This window comes from Urocitellus parryii, chromosome 2, assembly GCF_045843805.1.
Source record: "Urocitellus parryii isolate mUroPar1 chromosome 2, mUroPar1.hap1, whole genome shotgun sequence".
Classification (NCBI taxonomy): domain Eukaryota; kingdom Metazoa; phylum Chordata; class Mammalia; order Rodentia; family Sciuridae; genus Urocitellus; species Urocitellus parryii.
The window spans coordinates 73,000,080-73,012,845 of NC_135532.1; positions in this window are offsets into that span (position 1 = coordinate 73,000,080).

Sequence of the window (12,766 nt, forward strand, 5' to 3'; positions counted from 1 at the left end):
TGAAGATCTTTTTATAATATATACAGGTTGTAAGTCAGCTTCCCATTGCTGTGACCCAAATACCTGATGTTATGGTTTGAATGTGAGGTGTCCTCCCCAAAAGTTCATGTGTGAGACAATGCAAGAAGATTTAGAGGGTAATGATTGTGTTATGAGATCCTTAATCCAATCAGTGGATTAATCACCTGATTGGATTAGCTGAGTAGTAGCTGAATTTGGGTAGGATGTGCCTGGAGAAGGTGGCTCATAGGGGGCATACCTTTGGGATATATATTTTGTATCTGGTGAGTGGAGTTCTCTGTTTTGTGACCATCATGTGAGCTGCTACCTTCCACCGTAGTCTTCTCCCTTGATATTCTGCCTCATCTCAAGTCCCAAGGAATGAAACCGGCCATCTATGACTTAGACCTCTCAAACCATGAGCCCCAAATAAACTTTTCCTCCTCTAAAATTGTTCTTGTTAGGTCTTTTAGTCACAGAAGCAGAAGAGCTGACTAAAATAACTGACAAGAACAACTTAGAGCACTACTAGTTTATTTGGGCTCACAGTTTCAGAGATAAATCCATGGTTGATCTGAGTAGAAGATGAGGCAAAACATCATGATGGAAAGGCATGGCAGAGGAAAGCTCTTCAGCTCATTTATCCAGGAAACAGAAAGAGAAAAAGAGGAGCTCCTGTGTTGATAGGTAATCCCTAAGGACACACCCTCAGTGATCCACCTCTCCAGCCATGCCCTACTTGCCTATAGTTACCATTCAGTAATTCATTCAAGTTATCAATCCATCAGAAGAATCAATCCATGGTTTAGTCTGAAGTCTATAATCTAATCATTGCACCTTTGAACAATCCTGCATTGACTAGCATGAACTTTTCAGGAAAACTTTACATCCAAACCACATCATAGACTTTTTTGTCATGAATCCCTCATATTTTATTATTTTCATTTTGTTTACCTTACTTCTCTCATTTCACCAATACTGTCTCTTGATTATTCAGATTACTAATAAGTCATTTCAAAACTGAAGCATAGTTTTGTTCTTCTTTTGAAAAGTGACTAGTCAAATTTTATATTTGTGATATGTCTATTTCCTTTTAACAAGGTATCATCATCCGTAGTCTTTTAACATTGTTTTTGGTTTTCTTACATTTAACAGATTATTAAAATTTCAAGCTAAGCACAATATTCTGTGCATAGCTCACTAGTCCTTCTGAATTTATGTATCTATTTATTGTTGCTAGAAACCTTATATTATGGTAGTAGCTATTTTGCACACTATGTTATCATGTTTTATGTTCTTCTCTTAACTCATAACACTCAATAAACCTTGTGTAGTCCACCCACATATTAGAGGTAGATAGGTTACCAGACTATCATCATATGTACTTTTATCTGAAGCATTCCTAAATTCACTTAAGCTACAAATACTTAATACTAGTCTCTGGTTGTCAATGTTTACGTGAAAGTAGGAAAAAAATAAGAGGTTAACACATTTGGAAATGCTATTTTTAGCTTTATTCTTTAAGGCATTTAGCAACAAATTTTATTAATATATTGCAAATCCTTTTTTTAGGCTAGAAATTATTTCCATAGTAAATGCTTGTTTTCCCAAGTTTTACACCATTTTTATAATTATCTCAACATTACATTTTGAATAGGATAATACATAAACAGGACTAAAGGTTTTGTCTTTTGTTATGTTTTTGTTTGGTATTTTTCCAAATGACAGCTGTAGGTACCAGGGTATTGAAAGAAAATGATTACAGTATGTGGAAATAGAGGTGACATACTTGGAAAGGTGCCATTTATGGGGCAGAGGGGTTGAAAACAAAGAGGCATTCCTTAGAATCTCCAAGGTGAAAAGATGAAGGAAACATGTATAATTCAAGCATCATGAAAAAGTAATGGATTTTGAGGTAGGAAAAAACAGCATCCTCTTGCCAACATACACAAAGATACCTTCTAGGAAAGACACTGCAATCTAAAAGAAACAAACCTATTAAATCAATAAAATCCTGTAAAAAAAATACATATGATTGGAGGTCCAGAGCTTCCATTTCTTACCCGTCAATTAGGCAAACAGATATAAAGAGGTCAAATCACTAAGGGAATGTATCTGCAAGGATACATTCCTCAACCCCATAGTTAGTGTGAGATATACATATGTTAGTTGAATGAATCTTAAATATTTATTGAGAACCTCTTGACCTGGTTTGTCAGAAAGAAAGCTGGAATATAATATCAAGCAAAATATATCTCATCTCTTCTTTTATGGAATTAAATATTTAGCTGACATCAGAAAGATTAGAGAGGGTGGGCACAGTATTCTCTATGGGGTAGGTATGTATTTATTTAGAAGAAAAGAAAGTAAATCAGAAATTTAAGGTTATAAGAAAATGGTTCATCATGATTATGGCCAAATAGCTTTAAACAATGAATCCCAGATAATTGTTTAGAACTCTGGGCAAAAACGAAAAGGAAAAAAAATGCTTTATTGTCGCCTTGCTCTTTGAACCCAAAAGCTCGTTTGTACATCACCCCTTAGGATAAATGTACTTTAAAATGAAGAGAATGCTAGTAAATCCTCCTGAACATAGGATTGTGCTGGAAATGTGCCAATATTACAATTTGTTCAAGTTGAGACATTCATTCATGTGGAGCACAAGGAAAAACTGAAATGTGAAGGAACCAAAGTATGATAATTTTTGTAGTCTTATCTCATGACTAGGTCTTGGTCCCTTTATACTGTGTCTTTCCCATCATCTGAATCATATGTGCTCCCAATTACCTTCACAGGTCATCGTATTCAACAAAGCTGCTAATTATAATTCATAAAACTGCTTTGCAATGCTTCCACAATTAAAGTTTATTAACCTTAAGAATTAAAATACTATAGAGAGTAAGACTTTCATAACCTGAAATAGATAACTATTTTTTTCAGATTTATTAAATTACCTTTTTCATGTAACTGTCAGGATTTTTATGCCCTTTAAAATATATAGTGAAATAATTACCAAAATATTTAGAAATATTTTTAGAAAATTAAATCCAAACTAAAAATAAAAGTATAATTGTAAGTATCAAATATAATATTTCTTTCTATTGAAGGTCTATATTTTATTTAGGGTCTACTAACCCTGTATTGATCAATTGGAATTTCTGCCACTTTCAGTTATTCCAATCTACAAATGTCATTGATAGAATAAAAAATGTGTACTAATTAACTTTCTGTCATGTGACAAATCACCTGAGATGAACAACTTAAAAGAAAAAAAAAGGTTTGTTTTGGATCAAGGTTTCAAATATCGGTCTATGGTCTCATGGCTTTCCTGCTTTCAATCTGTGGTGAGGCAGTATGTAATGATAGAAACATCCAGAAGAGCAAATTTCAACTTATGGAAGCTAATAAGCAAAAAGAAATAGGAAGTGACCAGCTTCCAACTATCCCCTTCAAAGACATGGCTCAAATGACCTAATTTTCTCAAACTAAGCTGCACCTCTTAGAAGACCCACTACCTCCCAGTAGTGCTATTGTTAGTGGACTAAGCCTTTGACACTTTAACCTTTGGGTGACATTTCAGATCTGAACTATAGTTAGACATGATCATAGAACTAGATGTGGAAGAAATGCCACTATGGTCTATAGAACTTTAAGGAATATTAGACTTACTCTAACTCCATAGTAAACTGGTTTTATGGGGAAAATTTACCTGGCTTATGGGGAAAATTTATTTCAGTGTTCAATTTTACTTATTTTTTAGAGGCCCCAGGGTTCTTAAAATCTGCCAAAGCTCCAGAGAATCTCTTCTATTTCTTGGTCCATATGAGATGTTCATTTCTCCCTTGAAAGCCAATATAGATTTTTATGCTCTTGAGATCATGGAAAACTGTCCAGTGTCCACTCTCCCTAGGCAACCAGAGAATACATTTTCTTCCAGGATATACTTCCTAACAGGGGAAATTGCTAAGATTGGCCAAAAAGCTAGTGAAAATCTATAATAAAATCTAACTGACTGAATGACATTTTACCAAATAGCATGATCATTTAATTTAAATTTTCCCATTTACAAGCTATATATTTTAAGTAGTTGTAAATTTATAAGTTATAGAGAACAGAGTTAAAATAGACACTTCTGAGTCTTTCTCCTGAATTGTAGTTGATTAGTTAAAAGTTTCAGTTTAATTTTGTTATCACTTTTATAGTTGCCTGCACTAATTTTACAACACCAGTTTCAGTATGAGCAAAGTAAAAGTACAGTAGGCACTGTTTTTTCTTTATTTTATTTTATTTATTTTTTTTTTAGTTTTTAGACTTATGACATATGGGAATGCATTTCCTGTCTGTTTTGATTTGCAGGTATATAAAAGGTTGAATACTGATGTTATTATAGATTATGAAATCAACTGAAACACAGTTTTACTCCTAATCAGAAATGAAGGTCACTTGATCAGGTGTATGTTTTGTATATGTTGTAAATATAACAAGATGCTTAGTGTCTGAAATGTGAATATATACATACATTTCAGCATTCAAATAATTTAAGCTACAAAACCACAGAGATTATCCTGAATCAAAGGCTTGAGATATTTTTAAACTCTCATCAAAATTCAAACTGAAATGAACTAAACCTTCAAAAATATGGAAAGACTGTTAAAACTATCCCATGCAATATAATTGCTAATAATTTGATAAATATTTAAGAGCATGTTTTTGTTAATATGTAAATTAACAAGCATAATGAATTGTTTTATGTGAGTTAATTCATGGTGAAATATTTTTAGAAGTATATGGCACTTCCCTAATGGGAGCCCAACAGTATTTCATAAATCAGCTTGGAATTTTACACTCACATAAAAATGAGGTTAGTTTTCAGTAGCTTCCCTTACTAGTTGTACAAAAAAATTATAGGCAAGGACATATAAAAAGTTTGATTCATTTAAGTTAAAAGTTTTTAAAGTTTGATTCTTAATTTAGAATAGATGATAAAAAGAAGCTAGTTATTAAATATAAAAATAAAAATACAACTTAAAACTTCATTGTTTTTACTATTTCAGAATATGATGAAATTTCTGATAATGCATTTGTATCAAGTTATAGATAACATGATAGTTTCCCATTAAATGATTGATTTTGTGTCTTTACACCTTTACTGTAAAATTATTTTAGATACTTTGAAGATACAATTGGGTTGTGAAAGATTGCACTAACTACAATATTAAATATGCATAAGAGTTGAAACATATCTTCTCAGGAATTAATTGTTCTCAAAGTATATCTTCCCCATAGTTTTAGTGAAATGTTCATATATATATTTTTTTTTCTAAAGGCAAAAAGATAAGAAAATGACATTTGAAAGTAGGATGAAAGACATAATCAAACATGCAATTTACATTAAACTTGTGGCTTTCTTCCTCTACTATTTGAAGTATTTAAATAAGAATCAATTCTTTTGAAATTTTGAAGTTATTTTATTAGTATCGTTAAAACAGTATTTTTCCTGATCTCAGATTACGATATACTTTAACCCAAATCCAATAAACAAATCATATTTTCGACTTCATTTGTAATTTTTTTAAGTACAGTTTAAACACCATCAACAAGGTTGCTATGTAAGCTTACAGCATGCTTAGCATAAATGTAAATCTGCTGTTCAATAGCATACTAAAGATTTTTCTATTTTTGCCTGTTCTTACTCTCATGCTTTTATTATGCATTTTTAAAAACAACTACAGCTAAAACTGTCATGGGAGTATTCTCAGTATTCTCTGATTTCACCAAGGTGATTTCAGTTTAACTCATACCTAATTTGCCTGCTGCCTGACACCTCAGGCTTCATTGTGCATTCTGAGTCAGTGTCTGGCTCATGTAGCTCTAGTTGCTGACACCACCACTGATGTGCAGAAAACATTACTGCATTCTCAATGCTTTTGTTATTTGTCTTCTCAGTAGATTTCAGGAAATGTTCATATAAGAGTTAAGCGTAACTCTAAAGTTGATTTATGGTTTTGCCTGAGAATTTTCTTCAATCTTTCTTGGATACTAAAGAAAGGAATCCATGCATCAGATAGAAGGTTGACTAAAGTGGCCATAAAAATCTATTCCAACTGAAAACTTTTCTAATTCTGATTAATCACTTTCTCTCAGAGGTTATTTTCTAGCTTTATCTCACAGGAGAATGGGCAGGGAGGATTGACTAGTTGTCTTTTGTTAAAATTACATCTGTTAATATGTTATATGTGGTGGGTGATTTATTTTCAAATTCATTTAATTCAGCCTGCAGGTTTCTTATATCATTTATATGTACTCTCAAACCAATTATATTATGCTTTACAACATATTCACAATTCAAGATATAAATATTCACTGGCATAAATACAGAAGGGATATCTTCTCAGTCCTAATAGAAACACAAGAATAGATATGCATGGCATTTTTTAAAAATTGAATGAATATAAAATAACTCGCTTGCATCATCAGTTTCTCCACCAGTGATGTGATACTTCTGAAATTACATATAATATTTGTTAAATTGATGAATGTCAAATCAGCTTTTTTGAGAAAAGGTAATTGATTTTTTTTATTTGGATAATGATAATACCAGTGACAGAGGGAGCATAGTGACATAATAAAGGAATGGAAGCATTATTGAAGATCATGACTATTACATAACCTATTATAGAAAAATCTGGGACAAAAACTTAGCAATAACTTAGGATCAAAGAAAATAAAAGTATTCCAGAGAGACAAATAAATTAAAATACATGTCAGTCTTCTGAAACTCATGTTTAGATGATATTTAAAGGCTTCAGTATGCTCTGTTTCATGCACATACACACATACAAATTCAAACACATACACACACACACACACACACACACACACAGGGCTGGGCACCTTCTATTTACAAGGCAGAGATAAACCAGCAGGACAATATAATACTGGGAAATATTTCTGATTTTCAGTCCTAAGTGACACTGGACAAAAACAAAAACACCCATTTAATGCATATTATCATAATTCTATAATTTGGATGCAAAAGTTAATTTAAACATATGATTCATATCTCATACAAAATAACAAACTAAAGAAGGTAATTCAATCCTTTTAGTTAACTTGATAGCCACATCCCCAGGACTTTAGTCTTCAAACATCCCACACACCAGAGGCATTCAATTGAATGTGTTTAACCTAAGTGTATAGATGTGTTTCTCTCAAACTATGTGATTGTGTTGAATGTACTATTTTAGTTACACAAGTAATAATTTTCGAATTGCATTTTAATATTTTTGCTTAGTAATTTATATCTAAAGCTATGCATGCTGTTATGTAAACCTATTCCATTTTGTTCAGTGCATTTACTCATGATTGTCAACAGTCTTCAGATACTACTTAAAAACACCAACTGATGCTGAATTTCATCATCCACTCTCCTTACTAGGTATTTGAAAAGTAATAGTATCAAATGATGGAACTTATGAATTGAGATGTAACCCCTAGGCATTATTAAGATAGTATTTGAATTCTGCAGAAAGTAAAACTGACTCAAATAAGTTCTAAATATCATTGAATGAAAAATATAGGCCTTGTAAGACTTCATTAAACCATACCACATTTTGCATCTATCTTTCTTCCTTTCTTCCTTCCTTTCTTCCTTTCTTTCCCTTTTTCCTTGTGAAATCTAGATACTGTATTGTAATTTTAAGAAAAGGATGTCACTTCATGAGTCAAGCTTTTAAAGCTAACATAATTTGGGACCTCTCTTAGCGATTGCTTATAGTATACCTTGTTAACATATATATTTTTAGTTATACTTTTATATAAAGCTTTTCCATTTAAGTGATAAATGGTCAGAATTGTTACTTTTTTTCTTCTTGGAAGACATCAAATGGATTTGAATCCATGAACATTTGTACAGAATTATTTTAAATTCAGCTGCCATTCAAAGGAAGATCCAAAATAATATTGGCTTAAATACAAAGATGCTTATTTCTTACAAAGGTCTTTTTATCTTGCCTTTCTATCTTTCTGGTATTGCATATGAATCTCAAGCAGGAAGAAGAGGGAGAAAAGCGGGCAAATGGAACCCTGAGCTCATATTTTGAAGTTTCCAGGTAGATGGTTTAGACATTATTTTTCAGCACTACCTCACATGACCGTATAATGTGACTCAAATATGGCTGGCTTTTATTTTAAGCAGCAGTGTGCTTAGATACTATTTGAGAGAATATTTGCTGCCCTAGAGACAGGCTGTTTCCTGAAAGTATGGCTTTCTTTGTAATTCTCTGTAATTCTGTTATTCTCTGTAGTTCTTTGTTTGATTGTATGTCCTTTGCCTTTTTGCATCAAACGAGTTGCTTTTTCCATTATTGTTTTTGGCTTCTGAATGGGCACTTCAACTGTTGATATTTTTCATCTGAAGTTGTTTTTTTTTTTAAGCTATGTTGAAGATAATTCTCTCATTATTCAACACGCTTCTTGTCTTCATTTCTTTACAGATAACTTCTGCACAGCATCAGCTGCTGTTGGCATTTCAAATGTTTGAGTATGGAATTATATTTATCTCCTAGGTTCTCTAAAAATGTAATTTCTGAATCATTTTAAAATTTTAAATGCTTTTACTTTTCTATGATTTCCAAGAAAATAAGTAGGAAACACTGAAATACAATGTTATTCAAAGCAGATGTTCTTGTAAGTATTGCAATTCTGTTCCAGTCCAGGAAAACAAAGATAATAGAGCAGATTAAATTCAACTTGGAAATATAGAGTAATTAACAAGTTTCAGTAGTTCTCTTTAGAAGAAGCATATAGACATCCAGGGAAAAATATACAAAAGGGAAAAAAGAAAGTATTTTGCATACCAATATTACTGAGTTCTATATGCATTTCAACTATCGGTAACTGTGTGACTTTCAGAAATTATTAATCTTTTTGTTTCCTGAATTTTTTAAATAAACAGTTTGCTTCTTTTTAACAGAATCCATAATACTTGATTCATGGTATCTATGACTCTTATAAAGGTCAAACTATCATTCAAACCAATTGCAATTGATGTTGATATCCTTGAAAAGACCAGGGCATTGTATGAAACATGGTATTTTGCTATACTAATTTGTTCTAAAATAAGTTTCTTGGTCAGAAGCAATACTGTATGGAACTTCGCAATAGTAAATAGTAAATAGCAAGTTTGTGGATGGTATTTTTTTTGGCAGAAACTGTGGATATTAAAGACACATACATATGCAGTATGATGACCTACTTCAGTTAGAATAAAGTGATGTCCATGCCACAATGAAGGCAGCTCATTCAATAAGTCTGCTACTAGGTAAATGGTTGGTAAGCCCAGTATATGGTCCTATTTGGAGAGCTTATGCTTTTGGCAGGTGGACATTAGCCACAGCTGTTTCTGAATCAGTTTTAGTGAGTCTAAGTCCAGGATGTTGATCCCATTCATTCTCATCAGTGCTTCCATGAGCCTTAGTTCTTCAGCTAATGGGCAAGAATAAAGAAAAGGTCCATCTATGGAAAGGGGTTTTCCTGTGCTGTTAAAATGAGTCAATATGTTCATCTAATTGTTGTGATTCTCCTTTTCTAGGTTACATTTTGGTGAGCATTCTCATGGGGAACATACATCTTCACATTCAATGCTATTCACAAAGGCTTTCCCATGTACCATTTACCCAAACTTCCTTTAATGATTTTTCCCCTTTGTTCTTTCTAAATTTATTACCATTCAGACAAATCATTAATCACTGCCCATGAATAAATGGAGTTCCCTGCCACTGGCCATTTCTCCCTCCCCCAAAATTAACACTTGGTACACTTTTTGAAGTGCTGAATTCTCATTCATTAGAATAACAACATGCCACCTTCCTTTGCCATGATCTCAACAGTGACCCCACTGCAATTCTGCATCTGCATACTTTTAAGTGGTGCCACTGTATTGCACAGAAACATATTCAAATAACCTTTTTTTTTTCATTAGTCACTGCTTATAGAGAATTCCCCCAAAGTCCATATATGTAGGCAGAAAGAGAGGAGCTAATGTAACATCATTCTTTCTTAGATTTTATACATGCCACTTAACCTAGTAGATTATATGAACAATGTATGATAGCCTGGACATGTTGAAAAGCATATTTTGTTCTGGGACCCACTCAAAGGTGACTTCTTTTTTGAATTATTCATTAAACAAATTGAAGGCAATCTATGTATTGCAAATTTCAAAGAAGTCCACTTGTCATTGCACTTTTTTTAGTGCTTGGAAAAACTCAAGGCAATAAACTGTTTTTTATCTTGGAAATGTGCTTTGAACAATTTCCAGACCTATTGCCTTGTTTCATATTTTATCATGTATTTGTTTATATGTCTATAGTACTTGCTACATCCTAGTAACCAGGACCTGTCATCATGGTTTTTTTCTATGTAATTGATCAAGAAAATATACAATTCTGGTTGAATAGAAAGATGACCAATCAGGTTTGCTTCAGATGAGACTTATTATGTAATCTTAGAGAATTTATACCTATGAATTTGAGTAGTGATAACATTACTAATATGGTCATTGCAAGTAGAGGATTTTTGTATCTTTTACTGATATGTATGAATGTGTATGTATATATGTATGTATAGATATGTGTGGGAGTATATGTATGTGTGTTTATGTATGTGTGTGCATACTTTTATAAAAAAGAATGAACATGTTAGTGATTTCTTTATCAGGGAATAAGTAGACTTAGGTGATTAAATAGGCTCCCTTCAGAGAGACTATTTATGTGATTGTAATATTATGATAAAGACTTTAAGGGATTATTTTTCCCATAAAAAATCTTTCTATTGATGAATGTATCTATGCAAATAAACTCTTTCATGAAAAGGTGAAAAAAATTCAAGATCAGTGGATGCATGCAGGGTTCTGCATGAGGGGTGTATTAAATTATTCTAGCTATAAAATTTCTTGGTAAATTAGAGTCAACATGTAATTGAGATTATAATAATCCACCTTTACTCCTTAAAATCCATATGGTTGTGTATGACCCAGAGAGGCAATTTGAATGAGAATTTAGCATGAATCACCTTCCTTGCACTTTTTAAAACTTGTAGAGTAGCATTAATCTCATTAATTCTCTGATGATTGATTTCAAATTACTGTTGTTAGATCTAGCTTGTTTTAGTGGTTTTCACTTGGTCTATTTTTATTACAAGAGCCCAGGTAATCAACATGAGAATTCTTCCAGTGGCTAAGTGTGACTATTCTAATTATACGAAATAAGAAACAGGGCATGCTTAGGGATCCACTGGGTCCTTTATGAGATGGATTCCTAAACCCACCAATTGCTCCCTAGATTCTATAAATCATTAATCCATTTTGTGGGCAAAAAAATGGAATTTCAATTGTCTAGGATTAATTTAAGGTCATTTCAGAGATAGAATTCAGTAATTTCTCAAATATCTAATTAGTTACTGTTTTGCAATTCACACTCACCCTGAAAAACAGCCAGTTATTTGCAGGAGGGTAGAAAGAAATTTGAGTATTCATTTTTGGTGATATAGACTGATCTTCTCTTGAAGGAATCTAGCCTCCTCTTTAAACAAGAGACTGTGGGTATTTGACTAGGCTAAACTGTGAGAATTTATATGAGTTGTGATTGTGATTCATTATTATGCTAAACAGTTTTATCTATTTAATCCAGACCTGAGTTACTCATAAAGTTTAGTAGGTCATTTATGTATTTTATTTAGAGATGAAATAATTAACTAGAAAATGTCAAAAATCTGTGCAGTTGAGACAATTCTGAATTATTTTATTGGTTCTATCATTCATTGTGGTAAGCATGCATATCCTTTCATCAGCAATTAATTTTTAGTTTTCTCAGAACAGTTATTAAGAGTTGTACATGATATACTTAGTGAAGATGCAACTATATGAACATATAGAGAGCTGAATTCATTGGGAGTAGTTCCCACTGTCATTTCTGAATTATAAAGAACAGCTACATTATTAAAACATGGAAGACTTCCATTTATAAATGTATAATATATTTCTTGTTATGGTCCAGGCTATATGGGCAATGATCAAACAGACTCCATTTTGCCCTGAGACTCCATGTTATGTAAGAAATGCTTCTCCCATGGGAACACCCTGCTTCTTTTTTTTTTTTTTAAGAGAGAGAAAAAAGGGAGAGAGAGAGAGAGAGAGAGAGAGAGAGAGAGAGAGAGAGAGAGAGAGAGAGAGAGAGAGAGAGAAAGAGAATTTTTTTAATATTTATTTTTTAGTTTTGGGCAGACACAACATCTTTGTAGGTGGTGCTGAGGATCGAGCCCTTGCCACACGCATGCCAGGTGAGCGCGCTACGGCTTGAGCCACATCCCCAGCCCAACACCCTGCTTCTGTGCCCATTAACAGTTGATTAACATAGCATGTTTGGCAACAAAAAAATGGCAATTCTTATACAAGTAAAATTGCTCTCTTTTTGGTTCCCATTTTTCTTGAACAATTTATCCTGTCAGAGAATGATTGTCTAGATGTTAGTAGCCATTCTTTAACTTGTACTCAAATAGGGTCATTTTGACCCACTTCCACTTTTGCTTATAATTTTAGATCTCATGATATTTGTTTATGGTATTGAATTATAGCAATTGCCACTTATGATTAATGTACTGACATGTTTTAAAATGTGTGTTCTAACCCTTGGAGTGGTTTGAAGGGTGTAGACTTGCAGCTTGCCCCTTGGCCCACCATCTGGTGAATTCAGACTACCATCTGGTT